A 17,996-nucleotide genomic window follows, 5' to 3' on the forward strand; every position below is an offset into this window, starting at 1 on the left:
CGAAAGTAGCCTTGTCGAATGCGATGGCAGGTTTTGAATACCCCAGAGTGCGCGCATTGCGCATCAAAATGTAAGGATTCACATATCTCTGACCGCAGATTGCGGGGTATCACGAGTAACCACTGCCGGCCATCGGCGTCGTAATTGCGTCGGTGTAGAAGGCCGTCACGGATGGTGAAATGGCGAGCTCGACGACGCAAGGCACGCGTGGATGGCGTTGCGGATGGATCAGAGAGCAAGTCGATCAGCGGGCCGATCCAATTATCTTTTCGCTGTTCGGTAGCAATGATGTCAGCATCAATGGCAGAAAAACAGCCGAGGATACTGAGCAGAGAACATCACCTTCATGCAGAGGGGAGCGTGAAAAGGCGTCGGCGTCAGCATGCTGGCGTCCGTTGCGGTACAGCACGCGGATGTCGTAGTCTTGTAAGCGAAGAGCCCAACGGGCGAGACAGCCTGAGGGATCCTTCAATGATGAAAGCCAGCATAGTGCATGATGGTCGGTGACGACATCGAGTGGGCGACCATACAAATAAGGTCGAAACTTTGTAAGAGCCCAGACGATCGCCGGGCACTCTTTCTCCATGACGGTGTAGTTTTTCTCGGCTCTCGTGAGCGTACGGCTTGCATATGCTACGGCATATTCAGGGAATCCGGGTTTGCGCTGCGCCAGGACAGCGCCGAGGCCTACACTGCTGGCGTCTGTGTGCACCTCTGTCCGGGCCGTAGGGTCGTAGTGGCGTAGAATGGGAGGAGACGTCAACAAATGGCGGAGCTTCGCGAAAGCGTCGTCGCGCTCTGACGACCACAAATTGAGGGGCCCGTTAATTCCAAGGAGCTTCGTCAGCGGTGATATGATCGTGGCAACGTTTCGTATAAAGCGTCGGAAGTGAGCACAGGCCCACGAAACTACGCAGTTTTTTGACGGACGCAGGTTTGGGGAATTCGGCCACGGCCTGAAGCTTGGCTCGGTCAGAAAGAATGCCATCCTTGGACACGACGTACCCTAGGATGGTGAGTTGTCGTGCTGCAAAGCGGCACTTCTTCAAAATTAGTGGCAAGCCGGCATTGCTCACACGTGCGAAAACTTCTTTCAGACGTTGGAGATGCGTGGAGAAATCTGGAGCGAACACAACAACGTCATCGAGGTAACACTAGCACGTGTACCATTTCAAGTTGCGCAGAACGTTGTCCATCATGCACTCAAAGGTCGCAGGTGCATTACATTGACCAAACCGCATGACATTGAATTCGTACAAGCCATCTGGTGTGATGAACGCAGTCTTCGGTCGAGCGTCATCAGCCATGGGTACTTGCCAGTACCTCGAGCGCAGATCGAGAGAAGAAAAAAATTCGGCTCCGTGAAGGCTGTCACTTGCGTGATCGATGCGCGGCAGTGGGTAAACATCCTCGCGAGTGATCTTATTGAGCCATCTGTAGTCCACACAGAACCGCACAGAACCATCTTTCTTCGCAACAAGAACAGAAGGAGACGCCAATGGACTGTCCGTGGGCCGAATAACGTCGCGTCTGAGCATATCATCAACCTGCTTGTTAATTTCCCTGTGTTCAGCAGGCGACACGCGGTATGGACGTTGCCGTAATGGTGAATGGGCACCAGTGTCGATACGATGTGTAACAGTGGACGCGCGACCGAGAGAACTTCGCCTGATATCGAAAGAAGAACGGTATTCTTGCAACAGGTCTAGAAACTGGGAACGCTGTACTCACGCAAGGTTGTTATGAATGCATGAGTCAAATACATCAGGAGATGATGAATCAGAAGTAGAAACAGCACTGATGGTATGCGAATTGGGACAACGCGAGTCATCAGGTACCTCCAGGACTTGTGCGTTATCCACTGGTCGCACTCTGCCGAGACATTCCTCTCAAACCAAGGTAACAGTGTACGGGGATGTGTAGGTCACAAAAATAGCGGCGTTGACCTGGGTGATTTGCATAGTCGCGAAAGGTACTAGCAACCCTTTCCTTCGGCAAGCACGGTCGGATGGCGAAACGAGTGCAATTGTGTCGGAGAGTCCAGCGCAGTAGACAGATACACCCATCATCGAGCTTGGAGGCACTATGGTATCGTCTTTCACGAGAATCTTGCTCAGTTTCGAGGGACTGTCTTCCGGCGTCAAATGCGAGAAGGTTGAGAGTTCAATTTCGGCGGCAGCACAATGGATAACGGTGTCGTCGCGGGAGAGAAAATTTCACCCCAGGATGACGTCATGAGAGCATGCAGGAATGATGATGAATTGGCCGAGATACAGAACGTCCTGAACGACAACGCGAGCTGTGCACCCCGCTGGAGGATGGATACGATACGAACCGGGAGTACGAAGGGACAACCCAGAAATCGGCGCCATCACTTTTAGAAGCAAGCGGCAAAAGTTTTCGTCCATAACGGATACTGCAGCTCCAGTGTCAATAAGAGCAGATGCATGAACACCATCCACTAGCACGTCAATGACATTAGATGGGCGGCTCTGAGCGCTTTCACAATACGATAGCGTCGCAGCCCTTGCCTCGGGGACTGCGACGACTAGTTTTCCCGCTCGTGAGCCGCTGAACTTGGCTGCATGGGGGACGGGGAACGACGTCGGGGAGACGGTGACCTACGAGAAGATGAAGCTAGGCGAGTTAGCGGGGGCATAAATGGCGTGTCGTCGTGATAGGTATGCCTGATCTGGCCAGCAACAGGCGATGAGATAAGGGGTGTCTGTACGTGAGTGCAATAACGTGCTACGTGGCTGGTGTAACCGCTGGCAAGGCAAATGGGCCGGTTGTCGGGTGTGCGTCATCGGTTCGCCGGGGTAGGTATTGTCCATGACGCAAGAGCCGATGGACGGAACGGTGGCTGGAAAGGCTACAGGTGGTACTGGAGCTGAGTCTGAGAGGTCACGTCAACATACGTAGCCGGCATACCCGCTGCAAAGGGCGGAGGTCGTGCGGCAGCTTCGGCGTAAGTGAGTGGGGCGGGTGCTTGAATGACTAGAGGCGGCCTGGCGACCACTTGGGCGTAACTTGGGGGCGCAGGGGCCGGAAGCTGTTGTGGGTGGTACTCAGGCATGACCTCCACTATTTCCTGCTCAATTGCTCGGCGGATGGGCGGAAGAATGGTAGTGGCCGATTCTTTAGCAGCCGGTGGGTGGGCAAAAGGCAGGAGAGAGAACTGTCGTGCGATTTCCTCACGTATGAAGGACTTGAGGTCTGCCAGCAGTGCCACCTGATCACAGCTCGCCTCCAAGCCAGCAAGCCCTACACCTCGTGGTGTGGAGTGACGGGTCATCGAACGCTGCTGGCGGAGCTCCTCGTAGCTCTGGCACAGCGTGATAACCTCAGCTACTGTGCCTGGGTTTTTGGCAACCAGCATCATGAAGGCATCATCGTCAATGACCTTCATGACGTTCCGGATCTTTTCTGATTCAGGCATGCTGTCGTTGGATTTCTTGCACAGGTCCAGGACATCTTCGATGTAACTGGTGAATCATTCACCGACCTGCTGAGCGCGTTCGCGTAAGCGCTGCTCGGCTTGCAGCTTACGAACGGCAGGGCGACCGAAAACCTTGGTGATAATGGTCTTGAAATCGGACCCGGTTGCGAAATCGGATGCGTGGTTGTTTACCACAGACCGGCCACACTCGCGAGGTAGAAAACCAAGTTGCCGAGTTTACCTGCCTCGTCCCAATGATTGAAGAAGCTGACGCGTTCGTACATGGCGAGCCAGTCCTCGACGTCGGTGCCATCCGCGCCGGTGAAGACAGGAGGGTCGCGGATGCGGGGGACACCGCAACATGGCGTCGGCGTAGGAGGAAGTGTTTGCTGAGCGGCGTCTTGGTGCATGGTAGAAGGCACGGTACGGGATCTAAACTTCAAGAGCATCGAAGGCGAACCGAAGGTGTTTGAAGGGCACAGCACTCTCCACCAAATTGTTAAGGCGTTTATTAGCCGGCCCACAGCGAGCGTGCACACTGGCGATGGTAACGGCCAAGCACGGACTCTCAGCGCGAGCGGCATCCTTCTTGGGTAGACCCACTAGAAGGCACCTGAGAGTTCGACCAATTTCAGTGTTCGGAAGCTTCTCTACAATATATATATATATATATATATATATATATATATATATATATATGTAGTACGGTAGAAAAAGAGGTCGACAAACGTGCGAAAAAACACAAGTTTTACTAACGTTTCGACAGGTGGGCCTGCCTTCGTCGGAGTGAAGGCAGCCCCACCTGCCAAAACGTTAGTAAAACTAGTGTTTTTTCGCACGTTTGTCGACCTCTTTTTCTACCGCATTTTCCACCGGATCCATTGAATTTCACCCCACCATATATATATATATATATATATATATATATATATATATATATATATATATATATATATATATATATATATATATATATATATATATATATATATATATATATATATATATATATATATATATATATATATATATATATATATATATATCGGCGAAGCGCTGCGCTTCGCCGATGACATTTCATTGCTGAGTAACTCAGGGGACGAATTGCAACACATGATTACGGAGTTAGACAAGGAGATCAGACAGAAAGGTGGGTCTTAAAATGAATCTGCAGAAAACAAAAGCAATGTACAACAACCTCGGAAAAGAGCAGCGCTTCGAGATAGGTAATAGTGCACTTCAAGTTGTAAAAGACTATGTCTACTTAGGGCAGGTGATAACCGCGGAGCCGAACCACGAGATTGAAGTAACTAGAAGAATAAGAATGGGGTGAAGCACATTTGGCAAGCACTCTCAAATTATGACAAGTAGATTGCCACTATCCCTCAAGAGGAAGGTATATAACAGCTGTATCTTGCCGGTACTTAGCTACGGAGCCAAAACCTGGAGACTTACAAAGAGGGTTCGGCTTAAATTGAGGACGACGCAGCGAGCAATGGAAATAAAAATGGTAGGTGTAACCTTAAGAGGCAAGAAGAGAGCAGATTGGATTAGGGAATAAACGGGGGTTAAGGATATCATCGCTGAAATCAAGAAGAAGAAATAGACATGGGCCGGGCATGTAGCGCGTAGACAGGATAACCGCTGGTCGTTAAGGGTAACTAACTTGATTCCAAGAGAAGGCAAGCGGGTTAGGAGGAGACAGACAGTTAGGTGGGCAGATGAGATTAAGAAGTTTGCGGGTATAAATTGGCAGCAGCAAGCACAGGACCGGGTTAACTGGCGGAATATGGGAGAGGCCTTTGTCCTTCAGTGGACGTAGTCAGGCTGATGATATATATATATATATATATATATATATATATATATTGTAACAGCGAGCTGTGATAAGATGGTTTTATTTACAGGAGGTGAACGATGGTCGTTTGCGGCAGCACACTGCGGTCGTGCCAAGACTCTTCGTCTTCCTCTGCTTCTCTTCTCTGCCTCTTTCTAGTCTGTTACATTCCCCCGCAAGCAGACGAAGCCCGTAGGGCGAGTTATGATGCACAAGGATGGTAGAAAGGTTTCAGGCGAGCAACGTGAGTGAGCTGCGTTCTGCGCGATCGTCAACCATTGGTCAAAAGACGAGCTATTAAGTAAGTGAGCTGGCTTAGACGCTCCAAAACTACAAATGGGCCTGAATATCGTAACAGAAGCTTTTGACACAATCCACGCTTGCGTTGCGGTGTCCAAAGTAACACCAAGTCACCTTTTTCGAATAAAACCGGTTCGTGACGGTCGTCGTACCGTTCCAGAGTACGAAGACGAGCGATTCGACGGGCTTCTTCCGCGAGGCACAGGGTGTTTGATACAGAGTCGTCATTGTTTAGAATGAAGGGTAAGAAAGTGTCTAGAGGGCTTAGTGGCAACCTGGCGTACAACAGATAAAATGGGCTGAAGTTTGTTGTTTCATGTTTTGCCGTGTTGTACGCGTACGTGATAAAAGGCAGCACTTCATCCCAGTTCTTGTGATTGGAAGAAACATACATGGCAAGCATGTTGATCAGCGTTCTGTTTGTCCGTTCAACGAGGTCATTCGTGTGCGGGTGATACGGTGTGGAATGACGGAACTGTGTGGTGCACATGCGTAGTAATTCTTCAACGGCATCGGCAGTGAACTGGCGGCCACGGTCGCTGATAATAACACGCGGTGGGCCATGGCGAAGGACCACGGAGTGAAGCAAGAAGTCCGCCACGGATGCAGCGGTAGAAGAGGGAATAGCTGCGGTTTCGGCATACCGCGTAAGATGATCTACGCAGACGATTATCCAACGCTTCTTTTTGTTAGATAACGGAAATGGACCCATAATGTCAATTCCTACTTGTTCAAAAGGTGTGCTGGGTGGTGTTACGGCTGAAGGGAACCTGGTGTAGCGGTGGCCGGGCGCTTGTGTCGTTGGCACGTCTCGCAGCTAGCGACGTAACGCTTCGTCGTTTTGTACATCTTGGGCCAGTAAAAGCGTTCCTGCGTGCGGTTCAGCGCTCGTATGAAGCCGAAGTGACCGGACGTCGCATCGTCAAGCATGGCACGTAGAACATCGGAGCGAAGGCTCTCGGGGACAACTAGAAGAAAACGTGCTTCAGGTCTGGAGTAGTTAGTTTTATAGAGCAACTTGTCTCGGATACTAAAGCGACCGCTGTGTTGGGAGGCACGTGTGGCGGCAAAAAGAGGATCCAAGTTGAGATCGTTGCGTTGTTGTCTCTGGAAATCAGTCGCGTTGGGGAACGGGCTTGTAACAGCAGCAAGGCAGTCGTCAAAATTCTCAGCAGCGCAGTCAGTAGTCGCAAGAGGAATCCGGGAGAGGCAGTCTGCGTCAGCGTGACGACGGCCACTCTTGTACGACACCGTAAAGTCGTATACCTGAAGTCGCAGCGCCCAACGTGCGAAGCGGCCAGAGGGGTCACGCAAACCGACCAGCCAGCATAACGAATGGTGATCGGTAATTATCCTAAATGGCCTCCCGTAAAGATAAGAACGAAACTTCTGTACGGCGAAAACAGCTGCCAGACATTCCTGTTCCGTAACTGTGTAATTGCGTTCTGATTTGCTCAGGCAACGGCTGGCATATGCCACGACATGCTCTGCGCCATTGTGACGTTGTACAAGCACCGCACCTACACCGATACCACTAGCGTCCGTGTGGACCTCAGTCGGCTAAGCTGGATTGAAGTGACGCAACAGTGGTGCTGACGTTAGTGCAAACTTAAATTGTGAGAATGCGGCGTCACACTCTGGTGTCCAGTTGAAGGTTGCATCCTGTCGCAAGACGTTTGTCAGCGGATACACGATCTCCGCAAATCTTGAAACAAAACGACAAAAATATGAGCATAGGCCGACAAATGAGCGAAGTTCTCGTGTGGACTGCAGTGATTTAAAAGAGCTCACTGCTTCTATCTTGCGAGGATCGGGTCTGACGTCATCCTTGTCGACCAAGTGCCCCAGCACGAGAGTTTGACGTTCGCCAAAGCGACATTTTTTAGAATTCAGAACCAGCCCAGCTTTTTCGATGCAGTCGAGAACAAGACTGAGACGGTTGTTATGTTCCTCAAACGTACGGCCAAAGATCACAACATCGTCAAGGTAGCACATGCATATCTCCCATTTTAGACCGCGTAATACTGTGTCCATAAATCTTTCAAAGGTGGCTGGAGCATTACAAAGGCCAAAAGGCATGACATTAAATTCAAATAAGCCATCCGGAGTTACGAAAGCAGTCTTTTCTTTGTCGCCGGGTTCCATAGGTATTTGCCAATAACCTGACCGCAAATCAAGCGTTGAAAAATAGGAAGCGGCATGCAAGCAATCTATGACGCCATCAATCCGCGGTAAGGGATATACATCTTTCTTTGTCACAGTGTTTAGACGCCTGTAATCTACGCAGAATCTCCAGGAACCATCCTTTTTCCTGACAAGAATGACCGGGGCTGCCCACGGGCTGGACGACTCTTGCACGACCCCTTTGTTCAGCATGTCCTTTACTTGTTCGGCGATAACTTTGCGCTCAGAGGATGACACTCGGTAGGGCTTTTAGCGGATGGGGTGTGCAGAGCCAGTGTCTACTCTGTGACGAGCGCGAGACGAGGGTAACTGAAGGGGTGCATCTCTATGTTTGAAGTCGAAAGCAGCAACATGCCGGGAAAGGACCTGCACCAGCGCTTGCCGTTCCGTCGTACTGAGAGTCTTGCTGATCATAGCGAGCATTAGATCTTCATTATGGCGAATATCACAAGCAGAGGAAGAGGTGGGGAGGTCCGTAGCTATTGCTGCTATCGAGTTGCATGAAGCTTCATCAAAGAGAGCTATCTTCATCCCGCGAGGAAGCACAACCGGCGTGGCAGAACAGTTCAGCGCCCACAGTGTTGCTACTCCTTTTGTCATGCACACAACAGAACAAGGCACAAGTATGTCCTTCTTAAAACAGTTCTTGCGTAGAGGCCCCACTACGAGGTCAACACAAGCATCATCAATCGCTCTGGAAGAGACTCCAACGGGTGTCAGGCACCAAGATGGTGCTATCACTTCATCAATCACACTAAGTGTGTTCCTGTCTTCGCCACGGTAGTCTTCTTCGGAAAGCGACGATATAAACAAATTGTTTAGTGATATTTCCCCACTACCACAGTCAACGGAAGCACCGCATTGCTCCAGGAAATCGATACCAAGAATGACATCGTGCGAACAACGAGATAGAACCAGAAATTCCGATAAAAATACTTTTCCATCCAGTGAAACACTGACAACACACACACCAAGAGGATTAAGCCACTCGCCTCCTACACCACGAAAGGTGATTGTATCGTCCCATGCAAACATAACTTTGCGATCTAAGCGGTTTCTGAAGGCGAGGCTCATCACAGACACAGTCGCCCCAGTGTCAACTAACGCCATCGTCGGTATTCCATCAATCATCACATTCACTTTGTTTTTGATCATTACAATAGGCAGAGGTATATCTTGAAAAGACCGTCCGGAGACCTCACCTCCATTGGCCGCGGATGCTAGTTTCCCGGCGGTGGAGAAGAACGACGCACAGGAGACGGCAAGCGACGAGAACGGTTGGATGGTGGTGTCAAACTCCGCTCGGATGCTGGCGAATCACTTCGTCTGGTCTCGCGCGAAAAACGGTCCCTTGGAAACAAGTCGGTTGTCCGCAGGTCATATGAAGCACCTGGTCTTGGTGGCGAAGACATGGCTGGTGTCCTTCGTGATTGGCGGCGTTGTTGGCGGCAATACCGAGTGATATGCCCAGTGAAACCACAGTTGTAGCACACGGGAGGGTCACGGTTTATACTATATTCAATGGAACGAATCCTGGGCCGCTGCTGTCGGCGAGGAAGTTCGTTATCACGCGAAGAACGGGTTTCTGCAACTCTCTGGAATTCATTGTATTCGTCGTAAGTTACATCTTGGTAGTAGGGTTGGTACTGTCCTTGCCGCAGCGGGACGTAGTCTGGCTGAGAGCCCTGAGTATAAAAATGTGGCTGTGCTCGTCGTGATCGTGCGTCATAGGCAGGGCCTCTATCGTATAGACGTGGCTGATACTGAGGTGTGGCATCAGAATCCTCAAAGCCCTCCGCCACTCGGTGCGAGGAAAATGAAGCAACGTTTCGCTCGAACTATGGTGGCTGATAGGGGGGATGAATGCTTGGGCGGTTTGGCACTTGCGCGTACAGGCCGAGTTCTTCACGTACTATCTGCCGGATTGTTGTTGCAAGATCAAGCGCCTGGTTGCTGTCTATGCTCGCGATGGTCGTCACATTGGGTAGCCTGCCGAACTTCGGCGTGATGCGTCTCGTCTTTAGTTGATGAAAACTGCGGCAATGACGAATGACATCGGTGACAGATATCAAGGTGTCTTTCGCGATGAGGAAACTGTAGACATCCTCGGCGATTCCTTTTAGAATGTGCCCGACTTTGTCTTCCTCAGACATTCCGGAGTCAATGGTCCTACATAGCTTTATGACTTCCTCAATGTAGGTCGTGCAAGTTTCACCTGGCACTTGAGCGCGTTGCATTAGCGTCTGTTCTGCTCTTTTCTTTATCGTTGTTGGGTCGCCGAAGCGCTCTTTGATTTCAGAAACAAATCTGTCCCACGTCGTTAGCGTTTCCTCCCGATTCTCGTACCACATTAATGCAGTATCCGTCAGAAAGAACACGACTTACAAAAGCTGAGAAGCGGCATCCCATTTGTTAGCGGCGCTCACCCGTTTGTAATGGATGAGCCAAGCCTCGACGTCTTCATCTGGTCTGCCGGCAAAGGGACGAGCATCCCTCAGTTGTGGAGCCGAACTGGTCGGCGCAGAAGTCGAGAGGGGTCGGTGTTCATTTGCGTTGTGGGACATGTCCAGACCAGATGGATACGGTGGAAGTCCAGCAATGCGACGGCTCCGTCGAAGAACGTGCGGTTCACGTTCCGTCTTCGGGTGTCGATTACCCCGCACTTCCACCACAACTGTAACAGCGAGCTGTGATAAGATGGTTTTATTTACAGGAGGTGATCGATGGTCGTTTGCGGCAGCACACTGCGATCGTGCCAAGACTCTTCGTCTTCCTCTGTTTCTCTTCTCTGCCTTTTTCTAGTCTGTTACATTATATATATATATATATATATATATATATATATATATATATATATATATATATATATATATATATATATATATATATATATATATATATATATATGAAGGTATGGGATATGGCACAACGGGAGCGTTGTCAACAAGGATAAATATATTTATTTCCCAACAGTTTCGGGAGGGGTCCTCCCTTCATCAGGGGATGAGTTATACTGACATGAATTTCCAAACTTCGTTGCTGCCGCGTCCCTCTTGCCTTGAAACATGTTTGCGGGAGTGAGAGGAAACTAAAAAAAGAAAAAAAAAGAAAAAACACAAAAGGGGGAGAAAAAAGAAAAAGAAAGAAAAGAAAGAAAGTAAAAAAGAGGAAGAACCACTGTCAACACTGAGAACGAAACCAACTGTCCGTGTACGTCCACATACGTTTCTTATCACGTGCTGTTCAGTTCTCGACGTGTGTCGGGCCACCCAAGATTGTCGCCGTGGTGCCGGGAGGGTCCGTGACGGCGTGCGTAAAGAAAGGGTTTCCCCGTAATGGGTCGGTTGGCGTGCGTCGTGCGTATAGGAAGGGTCTCCCGTTAATGGGTCGGTCGGCTCTTTTTACCTTTAATCTTCGTTCGTTTCCCTTCAATGGTCATCAAGTGGTAGGCGAACGAAAACACTTTGTATGTGCATGTGGAAAAAAAGAAAAAAAGGAAGAAAAGAAAAAATGAAGAAAAAACAAAAATAAGAAAGGGCAGTGTACACGTACGAGTCAGTCGGAAAAAATAAGCATGGTCTCTAGCTATCAATGTTTGTCACCAATTTCCTCCTGGCTTACTTCTCGGAGGCAGGAGAGTTTTCAGGGGTCCTCGTTGATGCCGGCTGCTATTGTTCGAAATTTGAAAATAAAATATGCCTCACGCTGTTCGCGCTCGCGTCTGTTTGAGAAACCGGACTGCAAAAGAGTTACGCTGATATTTTCAAAACTGTGGTTTGGCAGGCGCAGATGTCTAGATAAATGTAGCTTCGGCAGTGAAGTGGCATGGTACCGGTGATTATTGAACCGCAGCCGAAATGGCGTGTCTGTTTGGCCGATATTTCTTGTCCGCAGATGCTGCAATGTAGCATGTATATTACGTTACTGGAGTCACAATTAAGGCTTTCAGTTATGCAGACTTTGAAATCCGAGAAGTTCGCTTTGGATTCACGTGTTGTGACCATCTGTGGGCATACCTTGCATCGAGCTTTTCCGCAGGAATGGCACCCTGATTGAAATTTGGGGGTGGTTGTTTTTGCTCTGACAAGAATGTCCTTCAGATTTTTATCCCGGCGGTACACCACGTGAGGTGGCTTCGCGAAGATATAAGTTAGTCGTTTGCTTTGCCTGATTATGTTGAAATTGCGGGACAGTATGTTGTTTATTCGTGGCACTGATGAGGAGTAAGTTAGTACCAGGTTACTCCTTATTACTCCTCATCAGCGCCACGAATCAACAACATACTGTTCAATAATCACCGGTACCACGCCACTTCACTGCCGAAGCTACCTTTATCTAGACATCTGCGCCTGCCAAACCACAGTTTTGAAAATATCAGCGTAACTCTTTTGCAGTCCGGTTTCTCAAACAGACGCGAGCGCGAACAGCGTGAGGCATATTTTATTTTCAAATTTCGAACATTAGTAGCCGGCATCAACGAGGACCCCGGAAAACTCAACTGCCTCCGAGAAGTAAGCCAGGAGGAAATTGGTGACAAAGATTGATAGCTGGAGACCATGCTTTTTTCTGACTGACTCGTACGTGTACACTGTCCTTTCTTGTTTTCGTTTTTTCTTCATTTTTTTCTTTTCTTCCTTTTTTTCTTTTTTTCCACATGCACATACAAAGTGTTTTCGTTCGCCTACCACTTGATGATCATTGAAGGGAAACGGACGAAGACTAAAGGTAAAAAGAGCCGACCGACCCATTAACGGGAAACCCTTCCTTTACGCACGCCGCACACCGACCGACCCATTACGGGGAAACCCTTTCTTTACGCACGCCGTCACGGACCCTCCCGGCACCGCGGCGACAATCTTGGGTGGCCCGAGACACGTCGAGAACTGAACAGCACGTGATAAGAAACGTATGTTGACGTACACGGACAGTTGGTTTCGTTCTCAGTGTTGACAGTGGTTCTTCCTCTTTTTTACTTTCTTTCTTTTTTCTTTTTCTTTTTTTCTCCCCCTTTTTGTTTTTTTGTTTTTTTCCTTTTTTTAATTCCCTCTCACTCTCGCAAACATGTTTCAAGGCGAGAGGGACGCGGCAGCACAGAAGTTTGGAAATTCATGTCAGTATAACTCATCCCCTGATGAAGGGAGGACCCCTCCCGAAACTGTTGGGAAATAAATATATGTATCCTTGTTGACAACGCTCCCGTTGTGCCATATCCCATACCTTCACGAAGACTAACTGGCCCATTAAATTATTACTCCCACTATATATATAAGGAAAGAAGTGTATACCTAAGGGCTCGTTTTTCCAAATGTTTACACAATATTAATGAGATCTTACAGACAATAATGCCAAGGAAAGTATAGGGGAAGATATTAGACCAAATTGTGTTGTAATGTAAATCTGAAGAAAAGTGGGTGAAAAGATAACTTGCCGTGGGCAGGATCCTGTCCACGGCAAGTTATCTATCAAGTTATCGCAAGTTATCGGCTAGTTACATATATATATATATATATATATATGACACCAGGTAGTAGGCAGGCAGCCGGTACCCACAGAAATGCTCGAGCAGTCCAGCGTCTACCGCTCGTGCGCACACTCGCGCTTCGCACTCCGAGAGAGATGGTCCCACTAGTCAGTGCCTTGCGAATTCCCCACTACAATACCCCGGCGACGAAGACGAGCCATCCTGGCGACTCAAGGTGACGAGAGAACAGGAGGGTCGTAGCAGGGCTTGAGGCGACTGACGTGGACCGTCTCACGACCAAGGCGGCGCTTGTCCGTGGATGGCTTGAGCGGTTCAATCACATAGGTGACAGAAGAAGGGTGCTGTATGACGCGGTAAGGTCCCGTATACTTCGGTGCAAACTTGGGAGTCAGTCCAGGAGAGTGGAAAGGCAGTCGGAGCCACACGAGAGAACCGACGGAGAATGTGTCCTGAACAAGATCACAGTCGTGGCGATCTTTTTGGAGGGCTTGATTATCAGCTGTGAAGGACCGTGCAAGCTGACGACACTCTTCGGCATGTTCTGCTATTTCAGAAACTGGGCTGAACTCGGTGGCATCAGGATTGTATGGCTGAATTGTGTCGAGTGTGCTGCATGGGTCTTTACCATATGAAAGAAATAATGAAGAAAAGCCCGTTGTTGATTGAATCGCCGTATTGTAGGCATACGTCACGAAAGGAAGGACAACGTCCCAATTGGAGTGGTCCGAATCAATATACATAGCGAGCATGTCTCCGAGGGTTCTATTGAAACGTTCCGTTAGGCCGTTCGTCTCAGGGTGGTAGGCTGTTGACGTGCGGTGTACCGTGAGGCATGAATTTAGGAGCTGCTGAAGAACTTCGGACAAGAATACACGGCCCCTGTCACTCAGGAGCTCCCGTGGTGCACCATGACGAAGAACAAACCGATGCAAGATGAAGGTTGCAACGTCACGAGCACCAGTCGAAGGTAGCGCTGCCGTTTCGGCGTACCTTGTCAGATGGTCGGCAGCCACAATCACCCATCGATTACCACCAACAGAGCACGATAGCGGGCCGTATAGGTCAATCCCAACACGGTCAAATGGGCGTGCAGGACATGGTAAAGGCTGCAGTTGACTGGGTGAATGAGGGAATGTCTTGCGCTGCTGACACAGGGAACATGAGCGAATGTGTTTGCGTACAAACGTGTACATACCCCGCCAGTAGTAACGTTGGCGGATCCGTTCATACGCCTTTAGCGCACCGGCGTGTTCGTGTTGCGGCTCAGCATGAAAATATTCGCAGATATCAGAGCGCATATGGCTGGGTATGACTAGCAGCCATTTGCGACCCACCACTTGATAGTTGCGACGGTATAACAGGCCATCCCGTATGGCGAAATGCGTTGCTTGGCGGCGAAGAGCACGTGGGTAACCGGAAGTTGAGGTGTCAGAAAGCATATTCAAAAGCAAGACAATCCAAGGGTCTTTCCGCTGTTCGTATGACATGTCTGTGACGCTGACGGAGGAGAGGGAAAGGTCAAGGGCTGATGTTTCCGTATCATCAGATTTCGCGGGTGATTGTGAAAGCGCATCTGCGTCAGAGTGCTTTCGCCCAGATCGGTAGACGACGCGTATGTCGAATTCCTGGAGGCGTTGTGCCTAACGTCCGAGGCGACCAGAAGGATCTTTCAGTGAAGCCGACCAGCAGAGTGCGTGATGGTCTGTTACCACGTCCAAAGTTTGGCCGTAAAAATAGGGGCGAAACTTGTTTAACGCCCACACAATCGCCAGGCACTCTTTTTCAGTAACAGAATAGTTGGCTTCTGCCTTACTGAGGGCGCGGCTGGCATAGGCGACCACATACTCCGTAAAACCTGGTTTGCGTTGCGCGAGTACTGCACCAAGGCCGACGCCACTTGCATCCTTGTGTACTTCGGTCGGCGCAGTAGGGTCGTAATGACGCAGTACGGGTGGTGAGGTAAGGAGTTGGCGCAGTGTTGTGAAGGATTCGTCACAGGCTTCTGTCCAATTGGAAAGATCTGCAGGGCCAGCAAGGAGTTTGGTGAGCGGAGCGATAATGGAAGCAAAGTTCCGGACAAACCGACGAAAATAGGAGCACAGACCCACAAAGCTCCGTAGTTCTTTAACTGTAGTAAGCTTAGGAAATTCGGCAACAGCACGAAGCTTGTCAGGGTCAGGAAGGATGCCGGCTTTCGAGACGACATGTCCAAGTATGGTGAGTTGTTTAGCCCTGAAGTGACATTTCTTCAGGTTAAGCTGAAGCCTGGCGTTTGTAAGGCACTGTAGAATTTTACGCAGACGAGTGAGATGTGAAGTGAAATCGGGTGAAAAGACCACAACGTCATCAAGATAGCACAAGCAGATTTTCCATTTGAGACCGCGTAAAATGCTGTCCATCATTCACTCGAATGTGGCGGGCGCATTGCAGAGTCCGAATGGCATTACGGTGAATTCATAGAGACCATCTGGTGTGACGAACGCCATTTTTGGACGATCAGACTCAGCCATTGGGACCTGCCAATAACCTGAGCGAAGGTCAAGCGAGCAAAAGAATTCTGCACCTTGGAGACAATCGAGAGCGTCGTCTATGCGGTGAAGAGGGTAAACATCTTTCCTCGTAATGTTGTTTAGGCGCCTGTAGTCTACGCAGAACCGGATCGAACCATCCTTTTTTTTTGACGAGTACAACTGGTGAAGACCAAGGACTACAAGAAGGCTTGATGACTCCACGCTGTAGCATGTCGTCTACTTGTTCTGCAATTACGCGACGCTCGGCCGGAGACACACGATAGGGCGCTGGCGCAAAGGAGTACTCTTTCCTGTGTCAATTGTGTGCACAACAGCGTTCGTTCTTCCTAGAACCGCTTGGGGAAAGTCGAACGAACGCCTGAATTTGTGCAACAGGGTAAGAAGCTGCTCTCGTTGAGCCGGGGCTAGATGGCAGTCAATAGAACGATGAAATACATCGGACGACACACTGTTCGAGGCAAAGTGAGGAACCAACGCGTTCAGCTCCATATTCGGCTTGGTGTCGAAGAAATCGGCAGGCACGATAGTACCTTCATCAATAAGCTGAATGTGGCCGAGCGTCTCGTTGCGGCGCAAACTGAGGGGGCACGAGTTCGGATTGGAAATAAATATTCTGGTAGTGTCTTCACAAAGCGCAAGAACGGCGAATGGCAGCGATGTGTGATGGCGGCTACCGAAGATGTGAGATGGCGTGAATAGGACGGTAGCGTCAGAAAGTGAAGTGCAGCAGGCAGGGACAAACTGGGCGCTTAAAGGAGGAAGGTCTATGTCCGTCGCGACGACAAGGTTAGACACACTAGATACGGCCGCATCAACAGAAGGCGCATCACGAAACAGTAACAGCTCCACTTCGGCCCGAGCGCAGTCCACGACGGCGTGATGACGTGATAGGAAATGCCATCCTAGGATGACATCGTGGGAACAAGAAGCCAACACGTGAAATTCAATGATGTACAACACGTCTCGAATAACCACTTTTGCCGTACATGCCGCAATGGGCTCAATTTGTTGGGCGCTCGCAGTGCTCAGAAAAACTACGGGAGAAAGCATCGTCACTTTACGAAGAGAGCGGCAGAGTCTTTGACTAATCACAGATATCGCGGCACCGGTATCGATGAGTGCAAGTGTTCGTACACCTTCGACGATTACATCGATAAGATTGACGGGAGACAGGCGAGGACTTAAACGAATAGACGATGGCGCAGCTCATGCCTCCGGAGCTGCGGCAGTTAGTTTTCCGTCTCAATGGAGGTGGGTCGTCGACGCATAGGCGACACGGAACGACGACTTGGTGAAGGGGAAGGCGAGCGGGAAGTAGAACGTCGAGAAGCGGAGGTTCGGGTGCCAGAAGCAGCTTGCGCATCACGTTCGTGAACTTCAGGTGGCACGTGAGGCGCGTGGCATGGAGGCCGAAACGAGTAGTCAGGGTATCTTGGTGTGTTAGCTGTGAAGCGCCGACGACATAGACGGGCAACGTGACCTGGAATCCCGCAAAAGTAGCATATCGGCCGGTTGTCAGCAGTGCGCCAAGGATTTCCAGCGTGCTCCTGTGTAGCTGGAAACGGCGCGGTGGAAGGTCGCACAGGTTGTGGCGTATACAATGACAGACGAGGCGGAGGCATTGATGCGACGGCCGCATAAGTCAGTGGCGCGGCAACAGGTGTTAATGAAGAGGCAGGCGTAGGTAATGGCAACGCCTCGGAGACCTGCTCCTGAATAGCCTGTCTGATTGTCGGCGTTAGACGGTTCGTTTGTGCTTCGGTGGTCGGCAGATACGAGAGACACGAAAGCTGTCGTGCGACCTCTTCACGTACATATACTTTTATCTGCTCCAGCAGGGTGCTGTCACCACTGACGACCAGGGAAGCGAGGGAGTCGTCTGCTGTCGTTGACCTCCGAACTAATGCACGTTGCTTGCGAATCTCTTCCAAGTTCTGGCACAAGGTCACAAGTTCGGATACGGTACTTGGGCCCTTTGCCAGCAACATTTGAAAGGCATCATCGTCTATTCCTTTCAAGATATGCCTGATCTTGTCTTGCTCGGTCATCTCAGTGTTAAAGCGCCGGCATAAATCGATAACATCTTGAATGTAGCTAGTGAACTTTTAGCCCTGCCTTTTCGCTCGTCCGCGTAGGCGCTGTTCAGCACGCAGCTTGCGCACTGCGGGGCGATCGAACACAGCAGCAAGGGTGGTCTTGAAAGCGGCCCAAGTGGTAAATTCT

This window comes from Rhipicephalus microplus, chromosome 7 (genome assembly GCF_043290135.1).
Source record: "Rhipicephalus microplus isolate Deutch F79 chromosome 7, USDA_Rmic, whole genome shotgun sequence".
NCBI classification, from domain to species: Eukaryota; Metazoa; Arthropoda; class Arachnida; order Ixodida; family Ixodidae; genus Rhipicephalus; species Rhipicephalus microplus.